General features: G+C 37.8%; 1 non-coding gene across 1 annotated transcript; it reads right to left on the reverse strand.

Annotated features, from left to right (window-relative positions):
• Window positions 1-10,895: 10,895 nt before the first annotated feature.
• Window positions 10,896-10,999, reverse strand: LOC148561868 (small nucleolar RNA R71). Its single transcript, XR_015886760.1, has one exon. It is a non-coding gene; the product is annotated as a small nucleolar RNA R71 (small nucleolar RNA).
• Window positions 11,000-12,815: the final 1,816 nt, after the last annotated feature.

The raw sequence follows: 12,815 nt of genomic DNA on the forward strand, positions 1-12,815 counted from the left end.
TTTCAGTCATTTACTTTCAATCCTTTAATTCTAGCATTTACTTTTCTGTTATTTATATTCCCGCCATTTTATTTTCTGCAACTCTCAACCCAAATTTTGGATTCGCTCAACTAGAACATTCTTCTAATTAAAGTTGCTTGATCAATCAATCCCTGTGGGATTCGACCTCACTCTATTGTGAGTTTTTACTTGACGACAAATTCGGTACACTTGCCGAAGGGAGATTTGTTGTGAGACAAGTTTTCCGTGCATCATTGGGATAAAGGTGTATTTTTGTATTTTTATTGAAAATCTTAGGAATTGGGCACATACTCATGTATTAAATATGTAAAACCATATGCATTGATAAGTTTGTATATACTTTAGTGAAAAAAATGAAAAAAAAATAAAAAGAAAAAAATATATTAAAAAAAGAGAAAAAGAAAAGCAATAAAAAGGAGACAAAAATGTCCCAAAGCAAAGTAATAATAACAATGCATATAGAATGTGAATTAAAGAGAATGCATGAGTATGTGAAAAAAAAAAGTGAGAATCATGGGTAGTTAGGTGGTGTATTAGAATTGTATAGGTTGTTATATGTGTTTGGTGAGAGTTTAGGTTATTCAAAGATGCAAATTTCAATGTATGCATGCATGAATAATTGTTGATTGTTAGATAAAAAATAAATCTTGGAAAGCGTGATTAAAGGAGAATTGAGTGAATCGACCCTATACACTTGAATGACTAGAGCAGATACACTTCCGGTGAGGGTTCGATACTCAATTCCTTGTTCCCGGTTTTCATGAGCTTTCTTCTTGCAAGTCTATTTGAACTTCATTTTAATATTTGAATTGGTGAAATTCATGAATCATCATACTATATTAGCCCTATATATTCATATGTGTTCTTGGAGATTGATTTACTTTTAATCAAGTAGGTAGAAGCATTTTGCATTTAGTTGCATGCATGTAGATAGGTGCATATAGTTTAATTGCATTGAATAAATGTTCATACACCATTTCTTGCCTTTCTTGGTTTAGCATGAGGACATTCTTAGTTTAAGTATGGGGAGGTTTGATAAACCCCAATTTTGTAGTTTATCTTGTGTTAAATTCAGGGGATTTTATCAACTTATCTCACATTTATTCAATGAAATAGCATGGTTTTGTGAATTTTTTCTAATTTGTGCTTAAGAGTAAAAACAGGCTTTTTAGGCCTTAAAATTGATAAATTTAATTCACTTTAATTCCATTCGATGCCTTGATATATTTGTTAAGTGATTTCAGGTTTAGAAGGCAAAGATTGGGTTGAAAAAATGAAAAAAAAAGTATGCAAAAATGGAGAATTCATGAAGAAAAGAGATTTTGGTAATCTGTCCAGCGACGCGTGTTCGTGGCCCACGCTCAATCGTCAAGGCGACGCGTACGCGTGACCGATGCGTACGCGTGATAAGGAAAGTTGCCAGTGACGCGTACGCGTGACTCATGCATACGCGTGACAAGCGGCACGTTACCTCATTAAAGGCAATACGCTGGGGACGATTTCTGAGCTAAAGAAGGCCCAAATCCAACTCATTTCTGATGTTTTTGAACCCAAGAATTGTAAGGGAATAGGGGGAGTAGTCATAGTATAGTTTTCATCATGTTTTAGGTTAGAATTCTAGAGAGAGAAGCTCTCTCTTCTCTCTAGAATTTAGGATAGTTTAGGTCAAATTTTCTTAGATCCAACTTTTAATTCTTGTTTTTAGTTCAACTCTCTTCATATTTTATTATTCTATTGTCTTAATCCTCTTAGTTTCTCTTGTTAATTTCTTTCTATTTCCATATTTACTTTTATGAACTCTTGTAGATTTTGATTCTCTTTTAATGCAATTTTATGTTTCCATGTCTTTTTATGTTTATCTTAGTTGCTATTGTTGATTTCTTGCTTTTGTTAGTTATAACTTTTATTAATTCTTGCATTTTATGATGTTTACTTTTATTGCACTCTATGTGTTTGATAAAATGTTTCCACTAGTATTAGAGTAGTTTTCTATACTCTTGGCGTAGGCTAAGGGAATTGGGTGACCTTGAGTCATTGGGTCTAGTTGAATTGGTGATTTGAGAATCCTTAGTGGTCAATTTGATACCCATTAACACTAGCCTACTACTAAGTCCGTTAGTAGCTAGGTTGGGACTTATGGTTTGATGTTGATCAAGCCTATTTGACTTACTTCAAGCATAGAAGTAGACTTGATTTGTTGGTCCCTCATAATTGTCAATATATGGTTTGTAGACAAGGATGGTGATCTCAATTTTCATGCCTTATCCCAGAGTTCTTTTCCTTTTCTTTGTTAGTTAATTGTCATTTACTTTCTTATTATTTACTTTTCTTGTCAATTGCCAAATCAAACCCCCTTGTTCCTTCATAGCCAATAATAGAGCACTTCATTGCAATTTCTTGTGAGACGACCCGAGGTTTAAATACTTCGGTTTATTTTTATTGGGGTTTATACTTGTGATAACCATTATTAAACTTTGATGGAGAATTATTAGTTGGTTTGGAACTATGCTAAAAACGAAGAAATTCTTTTTCTATTGAGAAATTCTAGACCAACAATAATTCGCATATCAAGTTTTTGGCGCTGTTGCCAGAGAATTGCAATGGTGTTATATTATTGGCTATTGTGAATATGTGAATATTGTGAATATGTTTACCTTTTGCTTGTTTATTAGTTTTTGTTAGGTTTAGGGCTTTGTTACTTACTTTTGTTAGCTTTTGTTTTTATTTGCCACTATGAATTCTCACCCTTTTAGCTATGAGTGTGGTCGCAATTATGTTGTAGGGAATGGGAATCACAATGACAACATGCATCAAGGATGGAACAATCAAATATAGGAGGAGCCTCAAGGAATTGATCAACTTTCTTGCAACAACCTCCCCAAATGTATTATGAGCAAGAACCATACCATGATGCATTCCAATCCAATAGCTATAGTGGACCTCCTTATGGTTATCAACCACAACCACCATGTGCCTATGAGCCCTCTCCTCAATATAGCCCTCAACCACCATACTCACAAGTCTCATACCACCAAACACCTCCATATGATCCCAATCCATATCCACCATACCAACAACCATATGAGTCATACACACCATCATAGAACCACCCCAATTCCACCATTAATACCTTCAAGAACCACCACCTTTATGCCATTATCAAGATGAACCACCTCTCATGTATGAGAACTTTCAACCACATAATGAATTCTTCTTTCCACCACAACCCTCCATGAAAGAATATTCAAATCCATTGGTCCAAGAGCAACATGATCCTACTTATGTTAGTCAAGTAGAACAAGAGCCAATGGATCGTTTCAAGGAAGCAATGGATCAACTTCAAGCAATCATCCATCAAAAGGAGCAAGAGGAAGCCCAAAGGACGAACAAAGCTATCGAGGCTAACCTTGCCAAAATTAAAGCCAACTTGGACTCATGGGATTCATACCATAGACAAAGCATCTCCACGGATGAATGTGAGAAATCAACCGAAGAGTGGAGTATGAAGGAGATTTTAGAATCCCAACATGAGGACAAGGAGATGGGATATGTATTGCAACAAGTGGAGGAGGAAGAGATCTTTGAAGAAGAAGAAGTGGTTGAAGACCTAGGTGAAGTTGAACAAGAGGTGAAATTCAAACTTGAGAACACTTCCACACTAAGTGATGTTATTGATTGATTTTATGGAAGTTGTTCAACCTTCTTCCATTGAGCATGAAGATGATGTTGAGGAGGATAATGTGTAACCTCCTAGGCATATTGTGGATGATGAAAGATTGGAAGAGGTTGAGCAAGCGACAAGTCATACCGTTGAAGATAATTCCACACCAACTAATGTGCTATTTCAGATTGTTAAACCTTCCTCATTGTGTTGTGAAATTGATGTTGAGAAGGTTAAACCACAACCTCTAACACATGACTTGAACAATGAGAAATGTATAGAAGAAGTTGGTGAACAAGGAATTGGAATTGAAGAAGCTTACCAAGAGGTGGAGGTAATCAAAGAATAGCACAAGGGAGTGGAACTTGCAAGACCATTGGAGACATGATGATGACCAATTGCACGGATTTGGATTTTCACACTAAAAGTAGAATTTGTCCGTTGTAAGTATAGTCCAAACCCAACAATTGAGAATCAATCAAATAATAAAGTCAATACAAAATAACCGAGAGTATTTAGCTCCCGGTTCGTTCCTCCCTAGGAGTTGCAATTAAGTGTAATGTTATTGTCTATGAAGGAGGAGAGCATGGGGAATTGGGAGTTATGAATGCAAGAGAGCAAGGCAATGTAAATAGCAAGAAAGTAAATGAACATGCAAGGAATGTAAATGGCAACTCTTGGCGAGAATTGGGTAATCTAGACTTCCTATCCTAGTTGTGGACCACAAACATGGCAATTGTGTGGAAGTAATACAAACTAGTCAATCCTCCTTGAGAGTTAGTCAAAAGGTATAATTGATCTCAATCCATAAGTCCTAGTCAACTCACTAATTACTTAGTGAAAGACTAGCGTCAATAGAAACCAAATCAATTAACCATTCTCACACAATGCGGAATGGACATCCACAACTCAATTCCACCCAAACATCCAATTTCTCAACCAAGAGTGTGAAAATTAAACATGCAAGAATTTAAACATCAAAGCAATAAAAGTCAACACAATAAAAGTCAAAGCAATTAAATACAAGTAAAGGAAACTTAAAATGCAAGAAACCTCTTGGCAAGTAATTGAAGGCTAAGGCTACCTATCCTAATCATTGACCACAAACATATGATGATTATGAAGAGTTAATCCTACTTAGTCAACCTTACATCGAAGATAAGTCAAATAGGCATAGTTAATTTCAATCCCTAAGTCCTATGTCAACACTAAGGGGTCACATAGAGTCAAGAAAAACCAAATCAACTAACTATTCTAATATATCAAACAAGAATGGACATCAATGACTCAAGGATCACCAAAGTCAACAATTTCAAGCCAAGAGTGGAGAAAAACTAAGTGAAAATTAAGCCAAGCATTTTATCAAACACTTGGTGTGCATGAAAATAAAATAATATTAAAATGCAATAAAGTAAATTCTAAAGCTACCAAAACAAGAAAATGACAATGACAACTAAAGAAAACAATAAATGACATGGAAACATAAAATTGCATTAATTAGAATTAAAATGACAAAAGTATTCATAACATGAAAATGAAATAAAAGAGAAAACAACAAAAGAGATGAAGAAGATAAGGACAAGAAATCATAGAAACATAAATGAAACTGCACTAAAACAAGAATTAAAGTGCTGAAATTAAAAGAAAACTAAGCTAAAAACCCTAATTCTAGAGAGAGGGGGAAGCTTCTCTCTCTAGAAACTAAGAAAAAACATCATAAAAACTAAACCTAATTTCCCCCCTCCCCCCTGTTTCCACTTGAATTGGGGTTGAAATAGCTTCAGAAATGAGTTGGACTGGGTTTTAGAGGCCCAGAATTTGCCCCCAACGATTTGCAATTAATGAGCTGACGTAACTCGGGTCACGCGTATGCGTGGGTCATGCGTACGCGTCATTTGCACAAAAATCCATCCACACATATGCGTGGGTCACGCGTACACGTCGCTCACAAATGTTCATTGTGCGTACGCACACGTGCTGAAACTTCCAAACTCCATTTCTTCATGGTTTCTTCCCTTTTGCATGCTCTTTCCTCACTTCTTCAACCCATGCTTGCCTTGAAAACCTGAAATCACTTAGCAAACACATCAAGGCATCATACGGAATTAAAGTGGATAAAATTTAGCAATTATAAGGCCTAAAAAGTATGTTTTCACTTTCAAGCACAATTTAGGAAGAAATCATGAAACTATGCTATTTCAATGAATAAGTGCAAGAAGAGTTGATGAAATCCACCCAAATAGAGCAAATAAATATCATCAAATGTGGATTCATCAAGACGTCCCTTCCTAAGTCACCATCCAATACAACATTCAAGTGGGTAAAACTCTTATCCCTAAGCTTTACTTTCCCACTCAAATATGGTTTGCTTGAGACGGATGGGCAACTTAGAGCTCTTTGTGGAGTTAAGAGCAAGAGAGAATTGGTTAATGGGTGAAAATGCCAATCAAGGTTCCTTATGGTTGGAAACTCAAAGTCTAAGTGCAATGGTTGGTTTAGGGTCTAGGAAGATGCTTTGGTGTTTACTTGAAAATTTGGATCACTTGCCACCCAAATGGAATTGTCTTGATCAACTTGAAGATGGGTGTAGAAATAAGATTTGGGATATAGGAATATGTGAAGATCAACTTTGGGAGCCCTTAGCTTGTGTGGAACTTCATCAAAGCTTGGTGCTATTGATTTTGAATTTTGGAGCTTATTAGAAGTCCAAGCATTGGTGGAAGTTCAAGGAAGAGTACAAGCACAAGCCACCTTGACAAAGAGCCTCTCTATAAGTCCAACTTAAGGACAATAAATAAAAGTGCTAGGTGGGAGACACCCCACCATGGTAAACTCTTTCCATTCTCTTGTATATATATATAATGAATGAATTGAGTTGCCATTGTAGGTAGTTTTTCTTATTTTCTATACTCTTGTACAAATTGCTTTGATTGCTAGGTTGCTTATTAGATTCATATTTTGATTAGAATAGTTATTTTTGAATTGCATCTTGCTTGAAGTACAATTTTTGTTTGCATTGTCTTTGAAAAAAATTTCAAAAACTAAAAGATTTTTAGTTAGATTTGAATTTTGGTTAGTTTAGAGTGTTTACAGGTTAGGAGAGTGTTTAATTCTATTTTAGGCTTCTTTAAAAAAAGGGGGGGAGCTCCACGCGTGAGCGTGGACGACGCGCACGCGTCGTATGCTGATGTTGGAACTCCTGGTACAAAAACTAGAGAGTTGTGCTGGAGTTGTGCAGTTTTTGTGCGAAGAGCACAATTTACGACCACGCGTACGCGTGGGGGACGCTTACGCGTCACTTGCCCTTCCTGCTTTTCACGCGCACACGTGGCCCTTGCGCGCGCATTGCTTTCGCGCTCTGTTTCTGCCCTCTTTTTTTTTCTTTTCTTTTCTCCTTTTTCTTCTTTCTTCTTTCTTCTCTCTCCTTTCTTCTTCTATTTTCTTTCCTTCTCCCATTTCTTTTATTTCTCTTCTTTTTACTTCTCTCAACATTTTTTTTTCAATCATTTTTCTCCACTTCTCCTTCTCCCTCTTTTTAAATTTTCACTTCTTATTTTTCTCATCTTTTATTTTCTTTTGTTCATCACATTTGCATACTTTCATTCATTACATTTTAACTTGGTTTTGTAGGTTGTTTTTATTTTATTTTCCAAGTTTGCTATTTCTTTCATTGGTGTTGAATGTTCTTACTTAACTGTTGAATATTTCTTAGATCATTTTGGTGCTTCTTGACTTATTTGATATTGATTGGGTGGTAAAATTTTTGGGTCAATGCTTAATTTTTTATAATGTGCATTGATATGAACTCATATTGTCTTTCATGACCCACTCTTTCCTATTTGAACTTGATACTTCTGAGTGTTCTCTTCATGCTATTTACTTATGCTTAAACTTTACTCTTGCATCAAGTGTTAGTTGATAGGCCCTTTGCTTATATTGCTCTCTTACTTACATATTGTAGCTACCATGTAGTTGAGAACCTGATGCCAGGGCATTTTGGCCAGTTTCACTGACCTTTTCTTTACTATTTTTAGGGTAGTTTCATGCATTTCCTTAGGAAATAAGCTCGTTTTGGGTAGATATTCACTTACATCTTGATTCAAGCATACATTGTGCACTTTACATGATTTCATGAGGATTTTGCATGAATTTAAGGACAAATTGGATGTTGCATTTCCCATGACTTGGACTAGAACTTTGATGCACTTTATTGCTTGATTTCAGGACAAAGGAAGCAAAGAAGAACCACATTATTGGCTACATTAGTTACACTAACGTTAACACTAACGTGGAATGGGAGTAACTTGCAAAGTTAATGAGAAAAGTAATTGCCAATAACGCTCTCGAAGCCATCATTGCCCACGTTAAGAGTCACGTTAACTAAGTTAACGTGAACTCTAACGTGGAAGAAAGGAAATGGAGCCAACGTTAGTGACACTTAACATTATCACTAACGTTGGACCAAGCTCATAAGTGGCCACGTTAGTTGCCACGTTAACTTAGTTAACGTGGCCTCTAACGTTAAGAAGTAAAGGGGGACGCCAACGTTAGTGTCATTCAACTTTCTCACTAACGTTGGCCAAGTCACAAGAAGCCATGTTAACTCCCACGTTAACCTAGTTAACGTGGAAGCTAACGTGAGAAAACTAGGTGGTCGACAACGTTAGTGACACCAAACATTGTCACTAACGTTGGAAGGAGCCAACACAAGCCACAATGAGCCACATTAACTCCCACGTTAACTTAGTTAACGTGGAAGCTAACGTGAAGAGAGGGATGATGAGCCAACGTTAGTGACATTCAATTTTGTCACTAACGTTGGAGATGGCTAGCACAGCCACGTTAGAAGCCACGTTAACCTAGTTAACGTGGACTCTAACATGGGAGCTAAGGGGTACATTAGAACGTTAGTGACAATGTTAAGTGTCACTAATGTTCTCGAAGGTTGGCAAGCCTACGTTAAAAGAGCCACGTTAACTAAGTTAACGTGGACTCCAACGATGGGAAGGGGAAGGCTTCTCAACGTTATTGGGAAAGTTGAGTCCCAATAACGTGCGCGAAGGACAAAGAGGCAACGTTAGTGGCAACGTTTGTGCCACTAACGTTGAGGTTAACGTGGCTCTTACTTGGGTGAGGAACGTTAGTGAAAAAGTTGAATGTCATTAACGTTCTCGAACCCATATTTTCACTGAACGTTAACACCACTAACGCCCTGAGCTAAAGTCTCTGCCCACTTCACAATTTCTCTCTGCAAGTAAAGCCAAGCCCAATGAAGAAGATAACTGCTTCAAACTCAAGATCCAAAAGCCCAGACCCAAAACTTGAAGAGCCAACTAGAAGAGTAGTATATATAGGAGTAGCTTTAAATTATTTACAGAGTTGGAAATTATAGGGAGCCTCTGGGCATAGAACTACTCTCTATATTTACTTCCTCTGCACTTCTAGTTTTCATTATGTATTCTCCATCTTTGTTTTTATTTTCCAGAGCTATGAATAACTAAACCCTTTTCATTGGGTTAGGGAACTCTGTTGTAATTTGATGGATCAATACTAGTTTTCATTATTCTTCTTCTATCTTTTCTCTTGATTTTACTTGAAAGCTTTCGATCTTCATCCAATTGGGTAGTTATCTTGGAAAAGAAGCTATTCATACTTGGATCTCTTCTGAACCTTGAAAGAGGAATGAAGAGATCATGCTAGAAATGCTTTCTCATGCTGGACCAAATTGGGTTTGGATGGATATGTGACTATAATCCTCTCAACACTTGATTTGGGAAATGCATGTGGTATAATCAGTGACCATACTTCATCTCTTCTCATGAGCAATTGACCAAAGAATTGGCTATTGATCAAGATTTGAGAGATTGAATTACAAGAAATTGTAATTCGATCACTTAAGATTGCCAAGGAGATCAATGAGTGCATTGATTGAGGAAGAGATGAAAATGAAATTGATCCGGAGAATGCAACATCTCCTGAGCCAATGAACTCCCCATTCCTGATCTTACCCATTCTCTTTAATTTCAGTCATTTACTTTTATGAGCAATTTTCCCATTCCCATTTAAGATTCTGCAATTTACTTTCCGTCATTTACATTCAGCTTTTTATTTCTAGCATTTACTTTGCTATTATTTACTTTCCCGCCATTTAATTTTCTGCAATTCTCAACTCAAATTCTGATTAGCTCAACTAGAATATTCCTCTAATTAAAGTTGCTTGATCAATCAATCCTTGTGGGATTCGACCTCACTCTATTGTGAGTTTTTACTTGACGACAAATTCGGTACACTTGCCGAAGAAAATTTGTTATGAGACAAGTTTTTCGTGCATCAAGTTTATGGCACCGTTGCCGGGGATTGATTGTGCATCAACAATGATTAAATTGGAGGATAACTAGATTGAGCATTTTATTTTTGTTTGATTCAATTTTCTAGTTGAGTCATTTACTTTCTGTTTTAGTTAATTTCTTCCCTTCCCCCACTTTTTCTTTGTTATTTACCATTCATTTCACTAACCCACTAACTGTTTGAGATATTGCATCACTCACACTAATAGTAATTCTGACAGATATACTTTCTGCACCTATTCCCTTTGCTTGTACTTGTTGGTTGTATGACAGGGAGAAGAAGCGGGGCTTCAACTTCCTTTGATTCTGAACTTGAGAGAACCTTCCTTAGACTAAGGAGGGAGGCAAGAGAAAAATGTGTAGTTGGTGCTGAAGAAGAGGAGGAACACTTTGAGGAATACTTTGAACCAAACATAGAAGAAAACATGGAAAACCATCATGAAGAAGAGACTCACAACCATGGCGGAAGAGGTCGAGCAAATCATGCTGGGGAGGATAGAAGAGTTCTAGGCTCTTACATCAATCCAAACCCAGGAAACTGTGGAAGTAGCATTCAAAAGCTAACCATCTATGCCAACAATTTTGAACTAAAACTACAGCTTATCACCCTTGTTCAGAACAACTGTTTGTTCGGAGGAAGTGTCCAAGAAGACCCCAATCAACATCTAACCACCTTCCTGAGAATATGTGACACAATGAAGTCTAATGGTGTTCATCCTGATGCCTATAGACTGCTCTTATTTTCATTCTCACTCAAGGATAAGGCAGCCAAGTGGCTGGAGTCTTTCCCAAAGGAGAGCTTGACAACTTGGGAAGATGTGGTGAACAAATTCTTAGCAAGATTTTACCCCCCTCAACGAATCAATAGGCTGAGAGCTGAGGTCCAAACTTTCAGGCAACAAGATGGTGAGACTCTGTATGAAGCATGGGAGAGGTTTAAGGACCTAACAAGGAGGTGTCCACCTGACATGTTCAATGAATGGGTGCAGCTGCACATTTTCTATGAAGGGCTCTCTTATGAGTCAAAGAAGGCCGTAGACCATTCATCCGGAAGTTCTTTGAACAAGAAGAAGACTATTGAGGAGGCCATAGATGTCATTGAAACTGTAGAAGAGAATGACTACTTCTATGCTTTCGAAAGAGGGAACACTAGAGGAGTGATGGAGCTAAACAATGTAGATGCTCTGCTGGCTCAGAACAAGCTCATTACCCAGCAGCTGGCTGACCTCACCAAGAAGATGGAGAGGAACCAAGTACCAGTAATCACCACTTCATCAACAAACCAGGAAGGAGTGAATGAAGAAACAGAGGGTAGACAGGAGCAAGCCAACTACATTGGGAATTCACCTAGGCAAAACCATGATCCATACTCCAAGACCTACAACCCTGGATGGAGGAATCACCCAAACTTTGGGTGGAGAAATCAACAAGACCAAAGCCTTGATCAAAGACGCCCAAATCCCAACAATGCAAGCCACCAACACTTCACATCTAGACCATATCAACACCCCAATAACAACACCTCTCCACATCCACATCAAAACCAAAATAACTTACCTCATCCTTCCACCTCTAATCATGATCTACAATCGTTTGATGATAGACTCTCAAGGATTGAGAATCTACTTGAAGGCATAGGAAAGGAGATTCAAGACAACAAGGTGTTCAAGGAGGAAGTGCGAGCCAGTTTCAAGAATCAGGGAGACACAATCAAGAGGTTGGAATCTCAAGTTGGGTATCTCTCTGAGCAAATTCCCAAACCCACAGATGGATTTCCAAGTGACACAGAGAAGAATCCGAGAGGTGAAACAAAGAAAGTAAGATGGGAAGATTGCAAGATGGTCACTATAAGTGATAAGGAGACTAAGGACAAGCCAAGCAAGCTGTCAGAACAACCTGAAGATACCTCAGTAGAGAAGAAGAAAAAAGATCATCAAGAACCAGAAATCTCACAACAGAAGCTGCTGAGACTCTATGCACCTTTTCCCCAACTGCTCAATGGTGCTGTGGAGAAGAGAATATACTCAAGGTTTCTAGATTTTTTTGCATCTCTGCATGTCAACATACCATTCATCAAGACTATTCAACAAATGCCTGCATACATCAAGTATATGAAGGAGCTGCTTCCCAGGAAAAGCTCACTCAAGGGAGGCCAAACTATAGTGATGAACAAGGAGTGCAATTCCCTCATTCAACCACAGTTGCCTACAAAAAAAAAAGATCCAGGGAGTTTTTATGTCCCCTGTGCCATAGGAGAAATAATGTTTGATAGAGCACTCTGTGATTTAGGAGCAAGCATCAACTTAATGCCCTTATCCCTGGTGAAGAGGCTGCAGATCAATGAGATATTGCCCACAGATGTAGTCATCAGCCTGGCTGACAAAACTCAAAAACAAGCAATAGGGGTGGTGGAAAACATGTTGTTAAAGGTTAGGAAATACTTTCTTCCCACAGACTTTGTCATCTTGGACATGGAAGAGAGTCACACTCACCCAATCATATTGGGAAGACCATTCCTAGTTACAGCCAGAGCACTCATAGATGTGGAGCGAGGGGAGCTAATATTGAGGATCCATGATGAACGACTCAGCTTTAACGTCTTCAAACTCTCACAAGAAACAGACCAAGAAAACAAAGAACCAAGCAATGATCATAATGAGATGCTGACAGAGGAAGCAAGCACTGAAGCACAACCAGCCCATCTGGGAAAGCCCTTGGTTGATGAACAAGGAAATAAGCAGTTGTCACAACTCAAGGAAAAGCTGGAGGAACCTAAACCACCAGAG

The sequence above is a fragment of the Arachis ipaensis genome, chromosome B6 (genome assembly GCF_059453495.1).
Source record: "Arachis ipaensis isolate K30076 ecotype BB chromosome B6, ASM5945349v1, whole genome shotgun sequence".
Taxonomy (NCBI): domain Eukaryota; kingdom Viridiplantae; phylum Streptophyta; class Magnoliopsida; order Fabales; family Fabaceae; genus Arachis; species Arachis ipaensis.